Source organism: Aotus nancymaae, unplaced genomic scaffold (genome assembly GCF_030222135.1).
Source record: "Aotus nancymaae isolate 86718 unplaced genomic scaffold, 86718_ANA_hifiasm-v0.15.2.pri h1tg000018l, whole genome shotgun sequence".
In the NCBI taxonomy this organism is placed as follows: Eukaryota; Metazoa; Chordata; class Mammalia; order Primates; family Aotidae; genus Aotus; species Aotus nancymaae.
In genome coordinates this window covers 22,813,501-22,837,136 of record NW_026988430.1, presented here as the reverse complement: position 1 = coordinate 22,837,136, position 23,636 = coordinate 22,813,501, and the positions used below count along the sequence as shown (strand labels likewise).

At 37.4% G+C, this 23,636-nt stretch overlaps 1 protein-coding gene across 7 annotated transcripts in view; it reads left to right on the top strand.

Annotated features, from left to right (window-relative positions):
- BCAS3 (BCAS3 microtubule associated cell migration factor) overlaps positions 1–23,636 on the top strand; it is a 695,431-nt gene that overhangs the window by 41,133 nt on the left and 630,662 nt on the right. The window lies entirely within an intron of this gene.

The following is a 23,636-nucleotide window of genomic DNA, read 5'->3' as shown; positions in this document are numbered from 1 at the left end:
AGGAAAAGTACAGCTGCTCCTTGAAAGGAAATACTTGCCCTAAAGCTTTTTGTGTAGCTTTTACATACTAAAAGCTTTAGGGCAAACATGCAAGGGCATTCTTGAGGTAAATACCAATTAGTCTACTATTTATTAGAGGTTGGGTGCCAATAGACCTTGTCATGTTAAGATTGTTAGCCAGGAAACAGTTTTTATGGGTTTCATTTGGGAGTAATATAAAGTTAGTGATTTGGGTACACTGGCAAGCAGAGAAAGGTTGACTATGGATGCAGTCCAGTGAAAAAAATTGCCTTTGTTGAGAATAGGACCTTATTTTGTTTGGTCCATTCTCTTCTTCCTGGAAAGAGAAGTAATAGGTGGATCCTTAGACATCTGCAGTGGGTGGGCATTGGTTGTTATGGATGAGTAAAGAGTAATACTGATGTAACTTCTGGAATTTGCCCATATTGGTGTATTAAAATATCTTTTCTTATAGTATGTTTCCTAAAGTATCACTTTAGAGAAGTCTTGCATCTGAAACTTAATTTTTCCCTATGTGCGAATGGTGGCGTGACTTTTGTTGATTTGACATAGGCGGTAGACATTACTGTGAGTTTGAAATTTATCATTTTAAGTTGGAATCTTTCTTATTTGAGATATTTTTGATGTTTTTCTACTCCAAAACAATATACTATTTGGACCTAAGCTGATTTATAAGTCTGTGGAATGCATTTTTTTCCTGGTAATGTTATTGAATATACATGCAGTAAAATTCACAAATATATTTTTTTCTTTGTTTAATTTTTAATTTTAATTTTTTTAGCCAGCGTAGCCCTGCGGGGGTGACCCTCTTGCGGAGGGCCCCTGCAGGGGGTGGGCACTGGGAGGGGAAAAAGCAAAGCAAAAAATACAAAAATCTTATGTGTACAGAGTAAATTTATATCTTCTAACTGTCATCCTAGATTAAGATCTAGAACATTTCCAGTACCTCAGAAAAGTCCCTTGTGCCACTTCCTTGACAATAGTGCCTTCTTCCTACCTCCAAGTAAGCATTATTCTGCTATTGTGACTTCTGTCACCATTGATTTGTTTTTTCTATTCTTGAATGTCTAAAAAATATGATATAGATTTAAAAAGTATGTATTCTTTCATGTTCTGGCTTGTCTCTTAACATTATGACTGTAAGATTATTTTTTCTGCTATTGTGTATAACACTAATTTTGCTGTGTAATATTTATCATGAACACAATACATTTTGAAAAATCCATTATATGACTGAGAGACATTTTTGTTTCCAGTTTTTGAGTCTTATTAATAAAGTTGCTCTGAAAATTCTTGTATATGGTAATTTTTGGTGGACGTAAACAAAAAATGGTATTTTTTGGTGGACGTAAACATTTCTCTTGGGTATTGACCTAGGAGTAGATTTATTGTGTCATAGGGTAAGTATGTGTTTACCTTTAGCAGGTACTCCCAAATAGTTTTCAAAAGTGGTTTTGCCAACTTTGTACTCCCACCAGAAGTTGGAAGTTCTGTTTGTCCTGCATTCTTAGCAGCACTTGGTATTGTCAGTCTTTTTAATTTTGGTCATTCTGTTGTGGATGTGTTGATATCTTCTGGGAGGTTTTTTTTTTTAAAGAAAAAAAAATTTTTTTTCACAAAAGACGGGGTTTCACCATGTTGGTCAGGCTGGTCTTGAACTCCCGACCTCAGGTAATCCACCCTCCTTGGCCTCCAAAGTGCTTGGACTACAGGCATGAGCCACCATGCCCGGCCCTGGGAGGTTTTAAAAATGCTTTTTAGACTGGGCACAGTGGCTCATGCCTGTAATCTCAGCACTTTGGGAGGCCGAGGTAGGAGGATCCTTTGAGATTAGGAGTTTGAGACCAGCCTGGGCAACATAGTAAGACCCTGTCTCTACCAAAAATAAAACATTAGCTGAGCATAGTGGCATGTGCTTGTAATTCCAGCAACTCAGGAGGTTGAGGGGAGGGGATCACTTGAGTCCAGGAGATCAAGGCTACAGTGAGCTATGATCATGTAACTGCCCTCCAGCCTGGGCAACACAGCACACAGTAAGATCCTGTCTCAGAAAATGCTTTTTATTTTGCAATAAATGTTAAACTTCCAGAAAATTTTGTAATGTATACAAGGTATTCCTCTTGTCCATTACGCAGATTCACCAATTATGGATTTTGCCTTATTTGCTTTGTTATTCTCTCAGTCTCTGTATCTATACACATATTTTCTGAACCATTTATAAATTGGGGAAATCATGTCATCATTTCCATAAATTATTATTTTTGAGATGGAGTCTCACTCTGTTGCCCAGACTGGAGTGCAGTGGCGCAGTCTTGCCTACTGCCACCTCCACCTCCCAGGTTCAAGCAATTCTCCTGCCTCAGCCTCCCAAGTAGCTGGTACTGCAGGCATGTGCCATCACGCCCAGCTAATTTTTTGCGTTTTTAGTAGAGAGGGAGTTTTACCATGTTGGCCAGACTGATCTTGAACTCTTGGTCTCAAGCGATCCACTCGCCTTGGCCTCCTAAAGTGCTGGGATTACAGGTGTGAGTCACTGTGCCTAGCCCGTTTCCATAAATTATTTAGTTTAATTTCCTAAGAATAAGCAGATAGCCATAGCACTGTCATCAAACCCAGGATATTTAAATTTGATGCAATACTATTGTGGAAACTATTGTTCATATTCAGATTTAATTCATTGTCTCAATAGTCTCCTTTATAGCTATTGTTACTTTTTCACTTTCTCAAAATTTTCTTTTGATGAAAAAGTCTGGTTCAGATTTTTGATCTTTTACTCTGTTATTATTTCTTGTATCATTGTTTACTCTAAGGACATGAAAATATTCTTCTAACCTGGGTATGGTGGTTCATGCCTGTAATCCCAGCACTTTGAGAGGCTGAGCCAGGTGGACCACTTGAGGTCAGGAGTTTAAGACTAGCCTGACCAACATGGTGAAACCCATCTCTACTAAAAGTACAAAAATTAGCTGGGCATGATGGTGTGAGCCCTGGATAGCTGCGGCATGAGAATTGCTTGAACCCGGGAGGCACAAGTTGCAGTGAGCCGATATCAAGGCACTACACTCCAGCCTGGGTGACAGAATGAGACTCTGTCTCACAAAAAAAAAAAAAAAAAAGAAAAAGAAATTCATTTATGTTTTCTTTTAGTGGGTTGTTGTTTTTACCTTTAGAGTTAAGATTCATTTGGAAAACAAAAACTTTGTATGTGTATGGTATGAGATGGGGTCAGTGTTATTTCTTTTTCTTTTCCTTTCCTTTTTTTTTTTAAGAGACAGGGTCTCACTCTGTGTTGACCAGGCTGGAGTGCAGGCTGGTGCCATTATAGCTAACTACAGCCTCCAAGTCCTGGGCTCAGTTGATCTTCCTGCCTCAGACTCCTAAGCAGCTAGTATCATAAGCATGTGCCACCTTGCCTGGCTACTTATAAAAAAATTTTTTTTTGTAAAGATGGGTTCTCACTATGTTGCCCAGGCTGGCCTTGAACTCCTGGCTCAAAGCAGTCCATCTGCCTCAGCCTTATTTCTTATTTATCTCTATTTTTAGAATAATGGTACCCAATTGATTCAGCACCATTTCCTGAAAAGACCATTCTTTTTGTTATTATTATTATTATTATTTTTATAGAGACGAGGTTTCACCATGTTGGCCAGACTGGTCTCGAACTTCTGACCTCACATGATCCGCCTGCCTCGGCCTCCCAAAGTGCTGGGATTATAGGCATAAGCCACCGTGCCCAGCCAGAAAGACCATTCTTTACCCAAAAATACCATAGATGTGCGGGTAATTTTTATACTCTATTTTTTCATTGGTTTAATTGTCTGCTTTTGAATTCTAAGTATACTAGAAACTCAATCTGAGAAAGTCCCAAAATAACTTAATAATTTCTTGCTCTTTGCTTTCAATCTATTTTATTTGCACTCTAGCCCTTCCTGCTAACATCTATATTTTTATTAGAATAGCACCATAATTTTTCCATTCAGCCACACTGAAATGTTAAGGTCTATGTCAAGTGTTATGAGATACAAATAAACTAAGACCTGAGCACTGTTTTGAGGAGATCATATCCTATCTGGAGGAAATACCACTAAATATTTGCAGTCTGTGTCAGTGGTTCCCAACTAGGAGTAATTTTGTTCTCCAAGGGGCCATTTGCCTATTTGTTTTATTGTCATGATTGGGTGTTGCTACTGGCATGTGGTAGGTAGAAGCCAGAGATACCATTCTTCATCCTACAATGTACAGGACAGCCTTTCTGGAACAAAGAATTGTCCCATCCAAAACATCAGTAGTGCTGAGGTTGAAAAACCTTGGTCTGTGTGACCAGTGTTAGGACAGAGGTATGAATAAAGTGCTGTAGAGCCCACAAGGAATGACGGATGCCTAGGGGATGTTTTTTTTTCTTTCTTTTTTTTTTAACCCAGGATCAAACCTGGGGGAGGAGTTTTAACACTAGTGCTGCCTAGTAAAATTTCATAGAATATAAAAAAAATAGTTATAACTGGAATATTCAGAATGTACCATACATCATTTTAGGCACATTGTATATATTATTTATTATCCTGTCAATTTTACTAGTTAGTGTTAATCTTATTTTACACTTGAAAAAATTAAGGGTTATATTTAACTAGGTCAAGTTTTTTAATAGATACCTTTTAAAAAACAGACTTTAAGGGCTGTTTTAGGTTCACAGCAAAATTGAGTAGAAAATATAGGGAGGTCTCATATACCTCCTGCCTCCACATACACACCCTTGCCCGCTGTTAACATTCCCAGCATGACATTATTGTCACCCACAGTCCACAGTTTACATTAGGATTCATTTTTGGTGGTATACTTTTTTTCTTTTTTTTTGACACAGGATCTTGCTCTGTTGGCCACGTTGGAGTACAGTGGTGAGATCTTGGCTCACTGTAGCCTCTGCCTTCCGGGCTCAAGCGATCCTCCCACCTTAGCCTCCCAGGTAGCTGGAACTGTAGGTGCATGCCACCATACTTGACTCATTTTTATATTTTTTTTGTAGAAATGGGGTTTTACCATGTTACCTAGGCTGATCTGGAACTCCTGACCTCAAGTGATCTGCCCACCTCAGCCTCCCAAAGTGCTGGGATTACAGGTGTGAGCCACCGTGCCCAGCCTGAGTTTTGGTGAGATATATATATATATATATATATATATATATATATATATGTAGAGAGAGAGAGAGAGAGAGACAGAGTGCAGTGACACAATCTCAGCTCAGTGCAACCTCCGCCTCCCCGTTCAAGTGATCCTCCTGCCTCAGTCTTCCGAATAGCTGGGACTACAGATGAGCCACCAACAATAATTTTTTTGTTTTTTTTAGTAGAGATGGGGTTTCACCATATTGGCCAGGATGGTCTCGATCTCTTGGCCTTGTGAACCGCCTGCCTCAGCCTCCCAAAATGCTAGGATTATAGGCATGAGCCACTGTGCCCAGCCTGGTGGTATACTTTCTATGTGTTTTGACAGATGATATAATGACAGGTATCCACCATTGTAATATCACCCAGAATAGTCTCACTGCCCTACATGTCCTCTGTTCTCTATCTATTCATCCGTCCCTCCCTGATAAACCCTGGGCAACATTGATCTTTTTACCATGTCCGTTTTTTTTTGCCTTTTCCAAAAAGCCATATAGTTGGAATCATACAGTAGGTAGCCATTTCAAATTGGTTTCTTTCACTTAGTAATATGCATTTAAGGTTCTGTCATGTGTTTTCATGACTTGATAGCTTATTTAAATGCTGAATAATATTTCATTGTATGGAATACCATAGTCTGTTTACAATAGATATATTTTTTAAAAATTTAATTTAATTTTTTTTTTTTTTTTTTTTTTTTTTTTTTTTTTTTTTTTTTTTTTTGAGACGGAGTTTCGCTCTCGTTACCCAGGCTGGAGTGCAATGGCGCGATCTCGGCTCACCGCAACCTCCGCCTCCTGGGTTCAGGCAATTCTCCTTCCTCAGCCTCCTGAGTAGCTGGGATTACAGGCACGCGCCACCATGCCCAGCTAATTTTTTGTATTAGTAGAGACGGGGTTTCACCATGTTGACCAGGATGGTCTCGATCTCTTGACCTAGTGATCCACCCGCCTCGGCCTCCCAAAGTGCTGGGATTACAGGCTTGAGCCACCGCGCCCGGCCAAATTTAATTTAATTTTTGAGACAGAGTCTCGCTTTGTCACCCAGGCTGGTGTGCAGTGGGGCGATCTTGACTCACTACAACCTCCACCTCCTGGGTTCAAGTGAATCTCATGCCTCAGCCTCCCAAGTTGCTGAGATTATAGGTGCCCACCACCATGCCCAGCTAATTTTTGTATTTTTGGTAGAGGCAGGATTTCACCACGTTGGTCAGGTTGGTCTTGAACTCCTAACCTCAAGCAATCCACCATCTTGGGCTCCCAAAGTTCTGGGATTACAGGCGTGAGCCACGCACCTGATAATATCTTTTTAAAAATAAAGATAATATACATACTATGAAATACACAAATCTCGGGTCCATAGTTTGGTGATTTTTTACTTGTGTATATGTGTTTGTATATATGTGTGTTTATATGTGTCTATGCATGTTTGCATGTGTACATACACAAGTACATGAAACCAGCATTGGGGGGAAAATGTAAAACATTTTTGTACTTAAAGTTTTCCAGTCAACATTACTCCTCCTTTCAGGATAAGATAATTACTGTTCTGACTGTAAATTAGTTTTGCATGCATTGAACTTTCTATAAATAGAGGCACACTGTATGTACTCTTTTGCATCTGTCTTCTTTTGCTAAATACATTTTTTAGATTCATCTGTGTTGTTGCTGTATCATAGTAGTTTGTATTTTTTGTTTTTACTATTGTGCTTTATTTCACTATTTTAGTATACCTTAATCTGTTCAGTTATTTTCTTTTTGATAGGCTTTGTGTTTCTGGCATTTGCCTATAATGAATAAAGTGTCTGTGAACATTCGTGTAGATATATGGACTCTTTTTTTTTTTAGGGTACCTAATGGAATTGCTTAGTCACAGGGTAGGTGGCATGTATTTAACTTTATTAGAAATTTCCTCCCTCCCAAAAAAAGAAATTGCCCAAGGGTTTTCCAAATAGGCTATATTGTTGTATGTTTTCATTTGCAGTATCTGGGAGTTATTACTTGTTCCACTTACTGCTGCTATTGATTTTGTCAGTCATTAAAAGAAATCATCTTGTTAATCTTACAAATTAATGTGATACCTATTTTATGGAAAAAAACTTTTAGGCTTCTATTTAATACAAGCAGTTCCTCTTTGGTTAATTATCTATTGCAAATCTACTTTAATCAATGGATTAAATCAAGATAAGTTTACAATACCATTAAAATGTAACAGATTCAGTCTTTTAAAAGTGGAAAGAGGCGATGAGCCAAAATTGGTTTATCTGTTGCACTGTTTTCTCTCTTCACTTTTTGATTGAACCCCTATCAGCATATAATAAAATAATAAAGAGAATCCAGTTTGTATGTCTGAGTGATTATGAAGTGTTTATGACAGCCGCTATGCTGACACTCTCTATAATGGTGTTACATTGACTTTTGAACACCTTCTGGTCTGCCTCCAGGCGTGTGTGTAAGTGTAGTCTGAGTGGTTTTACATTAACATCTACCCTGAGTAAGATCTTTTGACTACAGAAGTGTTAGTTGCAAATGGAAGATACCATTAAGGCAGCTTCAAAGGACTGGAATGATATTTGGATTGGTGCATGCTGAAGTAATGGCTAGAGTTTTGAAGTGTAATGTCTAAATCAGTGTTGCATAACTGAAGGAACGTGTGAGTTCAAACCACTTTTCTTTGATCTTCCTTTAGGAAATCAGGCTGAAGGGGAAAGGCCAAAGTTGCCTTAAAATACTCCTTTCTATGTGTGCAAAAATCTGGAAGTATGAAAATATGATTACAAGTTCCATTCATTATTTGTGTTTTGTGGTTTTCATATTGTTCTTGAAATTTACTTCCTTCCTGCCTCAAGTTTTGTATTATGAATTTAGTGTCAAGACCAAAATATAGACTGGGTTGCCGTATCCTTTCTGTGGTCAGCAAATATCTGTTCTATAAGTTGTTAGTCCTCACATATATGCATTTTAGGCAATTTTTGTGGCTTGTATTTTTTCTCTAGATGGTATACACAGTAGGTCACAGAGATACTGACACTGACATTAACTGAATCCTTTGTGGTTAGGCAGGAAAAAAAACAAAACAAAAAACAAAAAACTTGTTCCCCTCTTCCTCCTAATTTTAGGAGCTTTCAAAAGGACTACTCTTTACTATTAGGAAAACCTTCCTCAAACTGTTCTATCTTAAGTTTTTGAAATTGTGGAGGCAGAGCTGTAAAAAATAAAGTAACACACTGACAGTGACTTGTTAGAGAAACAAAGGCCTGAGTTTAAGAACTGTTTTGGATATAGTGTATTTATAGGAGATTCTGATGTCTCTTTGGGCTGGTTATTTTTGGCAGTCTTTTTCTTTGTTTCCTTACCTATAAAATGAAAATATATTATCAAATTGGCTTACAGGGTGGTTCTAGGGAGAGATTCTCGGCTTTCAGTAGAGCTGGCTCTATAGTTACTGTGGCCACTCATGTAGCTAGGTGAGTTATTTTTGTTGCTTCTTTACTGAATTCCTTAGTATAAGATGATATCTGCCATGCCTCCCATAGTCTCCTTTACAATTTCTCTCTAATTAAAAGTAAATCATTGTTATTAATTTTTAAGTTAAAAAACTATAATGAATCAATCTTCTTTTTAAGGAACTTCACTCCTTCTAGTTGTATCTATATGATTAGTACATGTGAAATAATTAATAAATTGATAACTATACACGTGTTTATTTATTTATTTATTGAGACAAAGTCTGTTCTGTCGTCCATGCTGGAGTGCAGTGGCATAACCTTGGCTCACTGCAACCTCCACCTCCCAGTTCAAGCAATTTTCACACCTCAGCCTCCCAAGTATCTGGGATTACAGGTGTGTACCATCACGCCCAGATAATTTTTGTATTTTTAGTAGAGATGGGGTTTCTCCATGTTGGCCAGGCTAGTCTCAAATGTCTGGCCTCAGGTGATCTGCAACGGTGCGATCTCGGCTCCCTGCAACCTCCGCTTCCCAGGTTCAAACGATTCTCCTGCCTCAGCCTCCCGAGTAGCTGGGATTACAGGCATGGGCCACCACACCCAGCTAATTTTGTATTTTTAGTAGAGACGGGGTTTCTTCGTGTTGGTCAGGCTGGTCTCGAACTCTCGACCTCAGATGATCTGCCTGCCTCGGCCTCCCAAAGTGCTGGGATTACAGGTGTGAGCCTGGCCTACTTTTCATATTTTATATTGTGATAGGACCTGATTTTTGGAATAAGACTAAAATTTCCAGGGTCTCAGGTATTGGCTGCTCTTGCTCTCTGTCTTCCCAGGTGAAATTAGAGCAGTTAATAATGCAGAATTCACTGAAATCAAAGGTATTTTTGACAGAAAGGCAAAATGCGCTAGAGATAAACACCAGGCATTCTTTTCCTATTGTCTTCCATGTCTGGTGGCCCATGTTAAATACTGGATCTTTGGTTGGGTGTGGTAGCTCAAACTTATAATCCTAGCACTTTCAGAGGCTGAGGCAGGAAGATTGCTTGAGCCCAGGAGAGTTTGAAACCAGCCTGAGCAACTTTGTGAGATGCCCCCTTCTACAACAGAATTTTTAAAAAGTTATCTGGGCATGGTGGCATGTACCCATGGTCCCAGCTACTTGGGAGACTGAGGTGGGAGAAATGCTTGAGCCCAGGAAGTCGAGGCTGCAATGAGCAGTGATCACGCCACTGCACTCCAGCCTGGGAGACAGAGCTAGACCCTGTCTCCAAACAAAATCAGGTTGTTTTCTTATCATTGAGTTTTAAAAGTTCTTGGTGGCAGGGCGTGGTGGCACATGCCTGTAATCCCAGCACTTTGAGAGGCTGAGGCGGGTGGATCACGAGGTCAGGAGTTTAAGACCAGCCTGGCCAAGGTAGTGAAACCCTGTTTCAAAAAAAAAAAAAAAATTCTTTGTATATTTTAGATAACGGTACTTTATCAGATGTGTCTTTTGCAAATGTTTTCTCAGTTTATGGCTTGACTTATTCTCTTGACATTGTCTTTTGGAGCGTAGAAGTTTTAAATTTTAACCAAGTCTAGCTTGTTGTTGTTGTTTTTTTACACAGATGGTGCTTTTGGTGTATCAAAAAAGTCAACGCTATACCCAGTATCAAATAGGTTTTCTCCTACATTAATTTATTTACTTATTTTTAGAGACAAAGTCTTGCTCTAACCCCCAGCTAGAGTCTTGCTCTGCTATCCTGGCTTCTACTACCCAGTAATTCAATCCTAGCTTGCTACAGCTTTAAATTCTGGGCTCAAGTGATCCTCCCACCTCAGCTTCCTGAGTAGCTAGGGTGATAGGTACACACTACCACACCCAGCTATTTTTTCAATCTTTAGTAGAGATGGAGTCTTGCTATGTTGCCCAGGCTGGTCTCAAACCGTTGGCCTCAAGCAGTCCTCAAACCTCAGCCTCCCAAAGTGCTGGGATTATAGGGGTGAACCACTGTGTCCAGACTCCTACATTATTTTTTGAGTTTTAGAGTTTCACGTTTCACATTTAGGTCTGTAATCCATTTGGAGTTAATTTTTGTGAAGGGTGTCAGGTCTGTATCTATGTTCATTTTATTGCATGTGGATGTCCAGTTGTTTCAACACTATTTGTTGAAAAGACTGGCTTGGCTCCATTATATTATCTGTGCTATTTTGTCAAAGATTAATTGACTGTATTTACGTGAGTCTATTTGTGAACTCTTTGTTTTGTCCCATTGATCTGATTATCTAGTCTTTCACCAATACTACACTATTTTGGTTACTGTAGCTTGTAAGTCTTGAAATCAGTTAGCATCAGTCTTCTGACTTTGTTTTCTCCTTCAGTATTTAGTCGGCTATTCTGAATTTTTGCCTCTCCATAGGAACTTGAGAATTTGTCAATAGCTACAGAATAACTTGCTTTGATTTGGATTTGGATTACATTGAATATACACATTAAGTTGGAAAGAACTGACATCTTTACAATATTGAGTCTTTCTATCAATGAATATGGAATGTCTCTTCATTTATTTAGTTCTTTTTTGATATGTTTCATCAGTTTTATAGTTTTTCTCATATAGATTGTGTACATATTTTATTAGGTTTATACCTAATTATTTCATTTTTGGTGGCACTAATGTATATGGTAATATATTTTTTTAAATTTCAAATTCCACTTGTTTAATGCTTGGATATAAGAAAGTCACTTTTGAATATTAACCTTGTATTCAGCAACCTTGCTGTAATTCCTTATTAGCGCCAGCTTTTTTTGTTGTTGTTGAATCTTTTGTATTTTTTACATAGATGATCATATCTTCTGTGAACAAAGACAGTTTTATTTCTTTCTTTCCCTTTTTTTTTTTTTGAGACGGAATTTCGCTCTTGTTGCCCAGGCTGGAGTGCAATGGCGCGATCTCGGCTCATTGCAACCTCCGCCTCCTGGGTTCAGGCAATTCTCCTGCCTCAGCCTCCTGAGTAGCTGGGATTACAGGCACGTGCCACCATGCCCAGCTAATTTTTTGTATTTTTAGTAGAGACGGGGTTTCACCATGTTGACCAGGATGGTCTCGATCTCTTGACCTCGTGATCCACCAGCCTCGGCCTCCCTAAGTGCTGGGATTACAGGCGTGAGCCACCGCGCCTGGCCTCTTTCCCATTTTTATACCTTTCGTTTCCTTTTCTTGTCTTTCTGTATTAGCTAGGATCATGTTAAAGAACCTGGCAAGAGGGGACATCCTTGCCTTGTTCCTGTTCTTAGTGGGACAGCCTTGAGCTTCTCATAGTTAACTATGATTTCTTATTTTATTTTATTTTTGAGACAGGGTCTCAATCTGTCACCCAGGCTTTAGTGCAGTAGCATGATCTCAGCTCATTACAACCCCTGCCTTCTGGGCTCAGGTGATCCTCCCACCTCAACCTCCTGAGTAGCTGGGACCACAAGTGTATGCCACTATGCAGCACTAATTTTTGTATTTTTTATAGAGACATGGTTTCCCCTTGTTGGCCCAGGCTTGTCTCAAACTCTGCACTCAAGCGATCCACCCAGCTATACTTCCTAAAGTGCTGGGATTACAGGTAAATGATGTTAGCTGGATTTTTAAAAATTGTACTTTAAGTTCTGGGGTACATGTGCAGATCTTGCAGGATTATTGCATAGGTACACATATGCCATGGTGACTTGCTGCCTCCATCCCCCCATCACCTACATTCGGATTTCTCCCAGTGTTATCCCTTCCTAACCTCCCCACCCCTGCTGTCTCTCTCCTACACCCCCACACCCCAACAGACCCCAGTGATGTTCCCCTCCCTGTGCCCATGTGTTCTCATTGTTCAACACCCGCCTATGAGTGAGAATATGCAGTGTTTGGTTTTCTGTTCTTGTGTCAGTTTGCTGCGAATGATGGTTTCCAGATTCATCCATATCCCTACAAAGGACATGAACTCATCTTTTTTTATGGCTTCGTAGTATTCCATGGTATGAATGTGCCACATTTTCTTTATCCAGTCTATCATTGATGGGCATTTGGGTTGGTTCCACGTCTTTGCTATTGTAAACAGTGCCGCAATGAACGTACGTGTGCATATGTCTTTATAATAGAATGATTTATAATCCTTTGGGTATATACCCAGTAATGGGATTGCTGGGTCAAATGGAATTTCTAGTTCTAGATCCTTGAGGAATCACCACACTGTCTTCCACAATGGTTGAACTAATTTATACTCCCACAAGCAGTGCAAAAGTGTTCCTATTTCTCCACATCCTCTTCAGCATCTGTTGTTTCCAGATTTTTTTAATGATTGCCATTCTAACTGGTGTGAGATGGTATCTCAATGTTGCTTTGTAGATGTTCTTTAATCAGGTTGAGGAAGTTCCTTTCTATTCCTAGTTTCTGAGGAGTTTTTTTCTTTTTTTTCATGAATAGGTGTTGGATTTTGTCATACGCTTTTTCTAAATCTATTATTTGACCATGTGATTTTACTGTGTAGCTTATTGATGTGATGGTTTATGTTAAGTGAGCCATTAAGTGAGTGTAAGTGAGCCATTCAACATTTTTTGAATGTTGAACCAGTTTTGCATACCTGGTATGAATTCCACTTGGTTCTTTATTTTCAGAGTCAGGGTCTCACTTTGTCACCCAGGCTGGAGTGCAGTGGCACGATCATAGCTCACTGTTAACCTTAAACTCCTGGTTTCAAGCGATCCTCCTGCCTTGGCCTCCCAAAGTGCTTGGATTACAGGTGTGAGCCACCATGCCCAGCCTATAATTCTTATTATACTTGGTCTATTCTTGTGTGAGTTTTGGCAGATGGTGTCTTTCAAGGAGTTGGTTCATTTCATCTAGTTTATCAAACTTGTGGGCATAGAGTTATTTGTAATATTCCTTTATTATCCTTTTAGTACCTGTGGGATCTTTGTGATCTCCCTTCTTTCATTGTTGGATTTGATTTGCTAATATTTTGTTGAGGATTTTCACATCTATGTTCATGAGAGATATTGATCTATGGTTTTCTTGTAATGTCCTTTTTCTTTTGAAACAGAGTCTCACAGTGGCACGATCTTGCCTCACTGCAACCTCCGCCTCCTGGATTCAAGTGATTCTTGCGCCTCAGCCTTCTGAGTAGCTGGACTTTTAGGCATGTGCCACCATGCCCAGCTAATTTGTTTTGTATTTTTACTAGAGATGGGGTTTCTACATGTTGGCTAGGCTTGTCTTGAACTCCTGGCTTCAAGTGATTCACCCACCTTAGCCTCCCAAAGTACTGTGATTACAGGAATGAACCACCATACCCAGCCTAACATCTTTTTTGTGGTTCTGGTGTTAGAGTAACACTGGCCTCCTAAAATGATTTAGGAAGCATTCTCTATGCTTCTGAGATGATAAAGAATTAGTATTATTTCTTTCTTAAATGTATGGTAGAATTCACCAGTGAATTCATCTGGTCCTGGGTGCTTTCTATTTTGGAAGGTTATTAATTACTGAGTCAATTTCTTTGATAGATGTAGGCCTATTCAGGTTGTCTATTCTTGTGTCAGTTTTGGCAGATTGTGTCTTTCAAGGAGTTGGTTCATTTCATCTAGGTTATCAAACTTGTGGGCATAGAGTTGTTTGTAATATTCCTTTATTATCCTTTTAGTGCCTGTGGGATCTTTGTGATTTCCCGTCTTTCATTTCTTTCTTTCTTTCTTTTTAATTATTTATTTATTCACCTACTTACTTATTTTTGAGACCGAGTCTTGCTCTGTTGCCCAGGCTAGAGTACACTGGCACAATCTCAGCTCACTGCAACCTCCACCTCCCAGGTTCAAGCGATTCTCCTGCCTCAGCTTCCCAATTAGCTGGGATTACAGGCGCACGCCACTGCAACTGGCTAATTTTTGTATTTTTAGTAGAGACAGGGTTTCGCCATGTTGGCCAGTCTGGTCTCAAACTCTTGACCTGAGATGATTCACGGCCTCCCAAAGTGCTAGGATTACAGGTGTGAGCCACTGAGCCCAGCCTCCTGTCTTTCATTTCCAATATTAGTATTTTGTGCCTTTACTCTGTCTTTTTCAATTAGCTTGGCTAGAGTCTTAATTTTATTCATCTTTTCAAAGAACCAGCTTTTGGTTTCATTGATTTTCTCTATTGATTTCATTTTTCAATTTCATTGATTTCTGCTCTATTTTATATTATTTATTTTCTTCTGCTTACTTTGGATTCAATTTGCTCTTTTTCTAGTTTTTTAAGGTGGAAGGTTAGATTTTTAATTTTAGATCTTTCTTGTTTTCTAATATATTCAGTCAGTGCTACAGATTTTCCTCTATGCACTGCTTTTACTGCATTTCACAAATTTTGATAAGTGGTATTTTCATTTAGTTAAAATATTTAAACATTTTCTAGAGCTTTCTTCTTCGACGTATGTGCTACTTAGAATTATGTTGTTTAATCTTCAAATATTTGGTTATTTTCCTGCTATCTTTCTAATTTCTACTTTAATAATTCCATTGTGGTCATTGTGTGATTTCTGTTCTTTTATTTTTTTATTTTAAATTTATTGTATTGTATTGTATTTTTTTTTTTTTTTTTTGATTCAGAATCTTGCTCTTGTTGCCCAGGCTGGAGTGCAATGGTGCAATCTCTGCTCACGGCAACCCCTGTCTCCTGGGTTCAAGCGGTTCTCCTGCTTCAGCCTCTTGAGTAGCTGGGATTACAGGCATGCACTACCACGCCTGGCTAATTTTTGTATTTTTAGTAGAAATAGGGTTTCACCATGTTGGCCAGGCTGGTCTCAAACTCTTGACCTCAGGTGAGCTGCCTGCCTCAGCCTCCCAAAGTGCTGGGATTACAGGCATGAGCCACGGTGCCCAACCTGTTCTTTTAAATTTGTTAAGGTGTGTTTTGTGGTCCAGAAGATGCCCTATCTTAGTGAATGTTCCATGTCTGTCTGAAGAATGTTTGTTCTCCTACTGTTGTAAGAAGTAGTTTATAGATGTCAATTATATTCAGTTGACTGATGGTGCTGTTGAGTTCAACTATATCCTTTTGTGCTTTTCTGCCTGTTGGATCTGTTCATTTCAGATAGAGGGGTGTTAGAATCTATAACTCTAATAGTGGATTCATTTCTTTCTCTTTGCAGTTCTTTTTTTTTTTGCGGTGTGTATTTTGTGTCGTTAGGCACATATGTAGTAAGCACCAATTAAGTCTTCTTGGAGTATTGACCCCTTTCTTGTTATGTAATATCCCCCCTTTTCCCTGATAACTTTCTTTTCCCTGAAATCTACTCTGTCTGAAGTTAATACAGCTGTGGCTGTTTCTTTTGATTAATGTTAGCATGGTATATCTTCCTACATCCTGTTACTTTTAATCTGTCTTTATATTTAAAGTGAATTTCTTCTATACACCATACAGTTAGGTCTTGTATTTTAATCCGTTTTCACAGTCTCTGTTGTTTAATTGACATATTTAGACCATTGATGTTTAATGTGATTATTGATATAGATGGATAAATAGCTACCATATTTGTTCCTGTTTATTTGTTGCCCTTGTTTTTATTTTTATTTTTTCTAGTGAAAGGATCTTGGTCTGCTGCCTAGGCTGGAGTGCGGTGGCATGATTGTAGCTCACCATAGCCTTGACTTAATTGATCCTTCTGCCTCAGTCTTTCATGTAGCAAGCCACCTTGGCTGGCAAATTTTATTTTTTTATTGTTGCCTTTTTTTCATTCTTTTTTTTTCTCTTCCACACTTTTGCTGCCTTTTTAGTTTAATTGAACATTTTGTATGATATTGTTTCTTACCTTTTTTAGCATGTCATTTATACTACATTTTAAAATTCTTTTAGTGATTGCCCTAGAGTTTGCAATACATTTGCAACCAATCCAAGTCCACTTTCAAATAACACTATACTGCTTCGTGGGTAGTACAATACCTAATATTAACAGACTATTCCTAATTCTCTTTTGTTTCTTGTATCATTGCTGTCATTTGTTTCATGTATGCATGAGCCCATATATCTATACACATAATACCACACATATATACATAATTGAGTACATTGTTGCTATTGTGTTGAACAAACTTTTATGTGTAAAAAAATTAATAAGAAAAATAAGTTTTATTTTACCTTCACTTATTCTTCTCTGATGTTATTCTTTCCTTATGTAAATCTGAGTTTCTGACCTATATTGTTTCCCTTTTCTCTGCAGAACTTTTAACATTTCTTGCAAGGCGGATCTACCAGCAACAAATTCCCCCAGTTTCTGTTTGTCTGAGAGTTTTTGTCTTTTGTTTTTGAAGGATGATTTTTCAGGATACAGAATTAGAGGTTGCTGGGTTTTTGTTTTTTTTTTTCACAAGACTCTTAAGTATTTCACTCTTAGTGAAAAGGCAATGTAATTCTTATCCTTGCTCTTCTATAAGTAGGTAATTTTTTTTTCCTCTGGCTTCTTTCAAAATTTTTTCTTTGTCTTTGATTTGTTTGCAATTTGAAAATAATATGCCTTGGTGTAGGATTTTTTTGGGGGCGTTTATCCTGCATGCTGTTCTCTGAGCTTACCTGTTCTGATTCTGGTTCTGATGCTTGTTTAGTGTCTTCAAATTGCATTGTTTGCCTTTTATTATGCTTTCTAATTTTTTTGTTAAAAGGAAGATATGGTCCATGTGTGGTGGTTTACACCTGTAATCCCAGCAGTTTGGGAGGCTGAGGTGGGCAGATCACTGAGGCCAGGAGTTCAAGACTAGCTTGGGCAATATGGTGAAACCCCGTCTCTACAAAAACATACAAAAAAAATCAGCTGGACATGGTGGTGGGCACCTGTAGTTCCAACTACTCAAGAGGCTGAGGTGGGAGAATCGCTTGAGCCCAGGGCGGCAGAGGTAGGAGTGAACTGAGATCATGCTACTGCACTCCAGCCTGGGTGAAAGAGTGAGACCCTATCTCAAAAAAAAAAAAAAAAAAAAGGAGGATATGATGTATTGGGGAAAGGAACTATGGTAAATGGGCCATTAGTAATTGAGTGGTGGTGTGTGGGGAGGGAAAGCATTCTATAGTCCTGGGGGTAAGTTTTAGTCATTTGCTTCACAGAATTTTTTTGAGTGTGTGTGGTGTGTTTTTTAACACCCTTGGGTGAGACAGGAAGGTAAGAGGAGACTGGAGTTGGGTATTTACCTTTCCCCAGGTAGGTTAATCTCTGATAAAACCCCAGCAAGTTAGGCTCTCATAAAATAGTTTCTGTCAAGGGCAGGCTTTGTTAAGAACAGAATGATCTGGTCTGGTGTATTTCAAGATGGTTCCATTTTCACACCCACTGCCAGGTGTGAAAAAATTGAGGCTCGAGGGGATTTTTATTCAGTATTGGGTGTTAGGGCCTGGTGGAGCTGCTGGGGGTAAAACACATCAGTGTGAGGGCCCCCCAGGTCTTGGTCTCCCTGGAATTTTTACTTTTCACAATTTTTAGTTTTTGTATTTTACAATGTCTTGTCAACATTGAGCCTCTAGAAATTTGTGAATCACAGTTTAGGTGTTCTACCTTGGTACTGGTTCCTGTGGAGGTTTCTGCTTGTGGATTTCTGCTCTGGTAAATTGTGATTCTTTGTATCTGCCTATCTGTCTCTCCAATTTTTGGGGCAGCAGTTTCCACTATGACCTCATTTTTCTGATGGATGTAAGGAGAGCTGTTTAGCTTTTACTTATGGTCAGATCTAAGTGAAGTCTTCTGAGCTCCCTATGTGTTGGCCTGGAAACTGAAAGTCTGAATTTTTACAAATCAATGCCTTTCTGCTTCAGAGGACATTGTGTTGCTATAACCTAATCATTGCACCTTAGTTTGAGGGAAGGATTGGTCATTATTATATTTGGAATTAAGATATGAATTTCATTATGTACAAAAAAAAATACTTGTTCCAAGAGCTGCTTAATTGAGTCCTTGAATCTCATTAACATTCTGTGCTATCATACCTATCTATGGTCCTTCAGGACTAAAGTCTTTCATCATCTGCCCTCATGGAGGGCCATTATAATAAAGACTATTTGTGTATATATTTACTTTGAGGCAGAATTACATATCCATTGGAGACTGATTTATGCATTTTATTCACATGCATCTATTGATTTAAATCCATAATTTCTGGATACCTACCAGAATGACTGACACTAAATATTGGCTAGTATGTGGAGCAGATAAAATTCTTGTATGTTGCTGGTGGAAGTATAAATTGATACAATCACATTGGAAAACAATTTTGTTAAGATCTGCAAAAGATACACGTATGCCTGCCCTAATACACAGAAGCAGTTACTCTACTAGATATATATCCAAGAGAAATATGTATACATGTTTACTAAAAGACATTTGTGAGAATATTTACAGCAATATTCTTTATTATGTTGTTTTCAAAATGGCAAAACAGTGATTCTCATATAACTATATAAGGGACAGATATCCTGCACTTTTTAAACTCATTGATTAGGGATTTGGGATGCTATTACAGCTGCTTCAAAGGAGACGGTGACTATCACAGAGAGGCAATTAGGAATACTGAAATGAATTTTTTAATAGATACAAACTTGGTTAATATTCTGTTGGAACTAAAATGTACTGTTTGGAATAATCGTTTCTACAGAGTGGAATTCTGTAGAATTGTATCTCTGCCAGACAAAATTCATTTTCATTTCTGTGCACAAGAATCAATTCCTTTACTATCAGTTTTCTACAATTCAGAGTATTGTACAGTAGCCCAGTCAAAGACAAAGTGTAGATTCCCTGTAGAATCAGATAACCCCAAAGGGTCTGCCAGAGAGCTCTTGGTAATCCATAGAAAAAACACAGAGAACACATAATAATCTTTTCACCATTTCAAAATATTTCACAATTTTCCTTGACATCTTTTTTTTTTTTTTTTTTACCCAGTCTTGCTCTGTTGCCTAGGCTGTAGTGCAATGGTGTGATCTTGGCTCACTGCAACCTCCACTTCCTGGGTTCAAGCAATACTACCACCTCAGCCTCCCAAAAGTAGCTGGGACTACAGGTGTGTGCCACCATGCCTTGCTAATTTTTGTATTTTTAGTAGAGATGGGGTTTCACCGTGTTGGCCAGGGTAGTCTCAAACTCATGACCTCAAGTGATCCACCCACCTTGGCCTCCCAAAGTGCTGGAGTTATAGCCATGAGCCTCTGTGCCTGGCTTCTTTGACATCTTAAGAGCTAAAAACTAGAAGTAAAAAAATAAAAACAACTCCGTGAGCAGTACAAGGGATAAAATTATAATATTTTCATACAGTGGAAATCTATATACCAATAGGAATAAAAAAACTACAATTGCATGCAACAACGTCAATTAATTTCGTAAGGATAGTAATGTGTGAAAGAAGCTATTCCTAAGGGTACATACTGTGTGAACCTATTTACATTAAGATGAACAAATAGAACTTATATAAAGTAATAGAAATCAGGATTGTAGTTATGGTCACTCTTGAGTTGGGATTATGACTGAAGAGAGATGTAGCAGGACCTTCTGAGTATCCATAATATTCTGTTTCTTGATGTCTCTTGGTTCAGAGGTGTATTAACACTTAAAATTCATGTTATACATATACTTGTGATGTAGGTATTTTTTCTGTGTTTGTTACCTTTCTATAAAGTTTGCTAAAAAAAGTCATTTGCGGACCACAAACATCCATTTAACCAGTATCTATAGGGGAAAGTAGGGGTGTGAATATGTACTTCTGTCCTAATAATGCAGCATTATAGAGCAGTATTTTTATTGTCTTTGGTATTTTATTGAATTTTCTATATTATAGTTAGACAGTCTATGAGAAGTCATCAGAATTTTAGAAATAAGTTTGTTTCTGAGGGCAAGATGATCTTCATTTGCTTTTAGAATTCTCTAAAAGCACTTCTACAGCTCTCCCAGAACTTGTATAGCCTTTTCTGTGTGTATATTATTGTCTTAGCTGTTGTAATTTCCTTTTGCCTTAGATTGAGTTGTGAGATTCTAAACTTGTACTACCCCCACCCCTTTTTTGGTTTGGTATGTAATTTGCATATTTTCACCATGCGAAAGCCATTTTCTATGGTTGGAAAAGATTTTTTTCCTACAGTGTGAACAAATCATTCTTTGTTCTCTTTATTGTGCCTCCAAACTGGTACGTCCGGTTTATGCCCCAAACAACAAAAGTCTGTCATCAGAAATTACAATGCCAATAAGAACAAAGGCAGAGACCAGGAGGAGCTCTTGGAGAGGTTTTCTCCCTGTTCACTCCTCTCCCCAGGTTACCACAGTTGCCAGGAAGTTGGAATACTGCTTGGTACACTCCTTTCTTGTAGTTCTACTCTTGTATTTATTGTAATTGTTGGTTTAAAAGTGAACTTATAGCTTTGTGTACTTCTTTTCAGGATCTATGAAATCCTTATCTCTGAGATTCCTTGCCACTTTTAATGAGCTCTTTTCTTAAAACCTAAAAAATCACTCTTGACAGCCTAATAAATTCAGTTTTGGCACTTACTTGAAGGCAAATTTTTCATTGAACATATTGTATAAAATTATTATTCAGAAAGATAGCTAAAGCGGAATCTTAAAGACTAACCATCCTCTGTGTGTCTTTTCTGAAATGTATGCATCATATCTGTATAAACTTTTTTAACACTGTTTCTGTTCTGAAATGGTACTGTAATGTAGAATTCACACAGACTATTTGGAAAGTTATCTCCTTGAGGAAGTTTGACTCACATAGGATAGTTTAGAATTATGCTTCTAACTTCAGTAGGTTGTACAATCCTGATTTTAATATATTCAGAAATATCTATAAATGTGGTACAGTGTTCCCTCTGCTCCCTCAATGCCCTCCCCAAAGTTATTATTATACAGAGATCCTAGGACCTTAGAGGTAATGAAGAATGGACCATGAGTGTGGGGATGCATTTTATAATTAATCTAAATTTTTTTTTTCCCCTCACCTGTTGCCTTATGTGTAAGGAATGATTTAGGATAGAAGCTTTGAATAGGGCATTTAGGTTTGTTTTGAAAGCTGTTTTGCTGAAAAGTATTGTGTATTCGGGTTTCAAAATGTTTTTCTATGTCAAAGTAAGCTCTTGTGTATTAAATACAATAGCGAACTTTTATCACATTGTGAGTATGCTAAGACAGATTTGTTTTTTCTTTTTCTTTTTTTAACACTTCTCTAACGTAAAGATTTTACTTGGTAGGACCAAAAGCTAAATACTAGAACTCTGGCATATAGAAATAATAGTACAGAGTGGTGGATTTTGTTTTAGAATACTATAATTTATTATAAATGTAAAGTGAGAAATATTACTTGAAATATAATTTTAATATAAGTTCTATGGTATTTAAAACATTTTTAATATTATTAATAGGAATAGCATGTATATTGGGTAACACCTGTTACAATAATTTATTTTTAAAATGTAATTGGCTTGGCAGTGTTTTTATTCTTTTGGCTGTTGTTAAAATCTTAAAAGGTAGGTGGAAATGGCAAATAACATATCTGTAATAGAGTTAGATTACATTCGTGTTATGCTTTTTAGCATAAATGTGCTTAGAATAAAAAAGACTAATTTTTAGATTTCAGAGAATGTATGATACTACATTGTGGGGGGAAGTTGAACAAATAACCTTTTAAGACTTTTTCTAAATTTTATTTTTTTCTATAATAATGTAGACTATAATGGCCATGGTTTTTATTCTGAAAATTAGAAGTTACAAAGGTATTTGTAGAGTAAATAGGTTCTTATAGTTTGGTATAATGAGTTTGTAGCTTTTCTGTGTTTCATGGTGATAGGTGGTGCTGTTGTTGCACAGTTAGTCCTGGCATTCTTCACGTCTGCATCCAAAGTGCTACCGAAGGATTTATTGCTAATAAATAATTTGTAGTAATTATCATAAACAAAATGAATATGATGGTTATTTAGGTGTTACTGCAACTTAACATTTAAGAAACAAAAATATTTATAGTTTGTAGCTCTTAAATTCAGATAGAAACTGAAAAATCTAAAAAAGTAGTTACTTTAAAAGCTCTGAAGATTTATAGTAATACTGTAAGATTTATACACTTTTTACTTTATAATATATACATCTTTGATATTTTAAACTGATTTTATGGCAGGCCTATTAAAAAAAAAATTAGTATGTTTCCTCTATTGAATTTATATCTTTATTACATTGGTTGTAAGTTCTTTTGTATCTTGAACTAGTTTTATAATGTTTGCTGTTTTCTCTGATATTGCATATTTCATCAAACACTAGGCAATTATGAAAATGTTTTAAGAACTACAGAACCATGTACAGTAATTTAATCTGTGCATTCCACTCCCTCAGCTCCCCCAAAGATAAACTCTCAGTTCTGTCAGTTGAGATGGAAATAGGAAAGCTATTCTTAACTATAATTTAATCTGCTCAGTGCTTCAAGGAGCAGTTTGAAAAGCAGTTGTTTTCACACTTGACACATATTACCATGCCCCTTTACCTTTTATTCTTTTTAAAAAAATTTTATCCCCCCAAAAATGTCCTGAACATACCCTTTACCATTTGAAATAATAGAGTCAATGACTCAGAATACTTGGAAATTCATACAGTGTTTGAGCTATATGTATATTTATGTGTATAATAAAATGATGACTTTTAAAGTTATATACAAAATTTTTTGTTCACGGAATATTGAAATTAGAAGTATCCTGGAGGTCTTTTAAGCAGCTTTTTCTTTTCATTTTATGATTGCCAAAGAATATAGGCTTACTGAGGTTAAATGATTTACTCAAGGTTAACGGACAATTAGTTGCCTAACCATAAGTATACCTAAGTTATTCATATTTCACTTAAGTGTTCTTTGCAATATGTATTGCTTTTTCTCATTTACAATATATTTGTTAAAGTTGCTGCAATATTTGAGATTTTCAAAGTAGTATTAAAGTTTGGTTCTCAAAGAGAAAGCAGTTGTGCGGGAACTGTACAGATTTCCAATGGTTTAATAAGATAAAAATTACAGACTTCCAGAA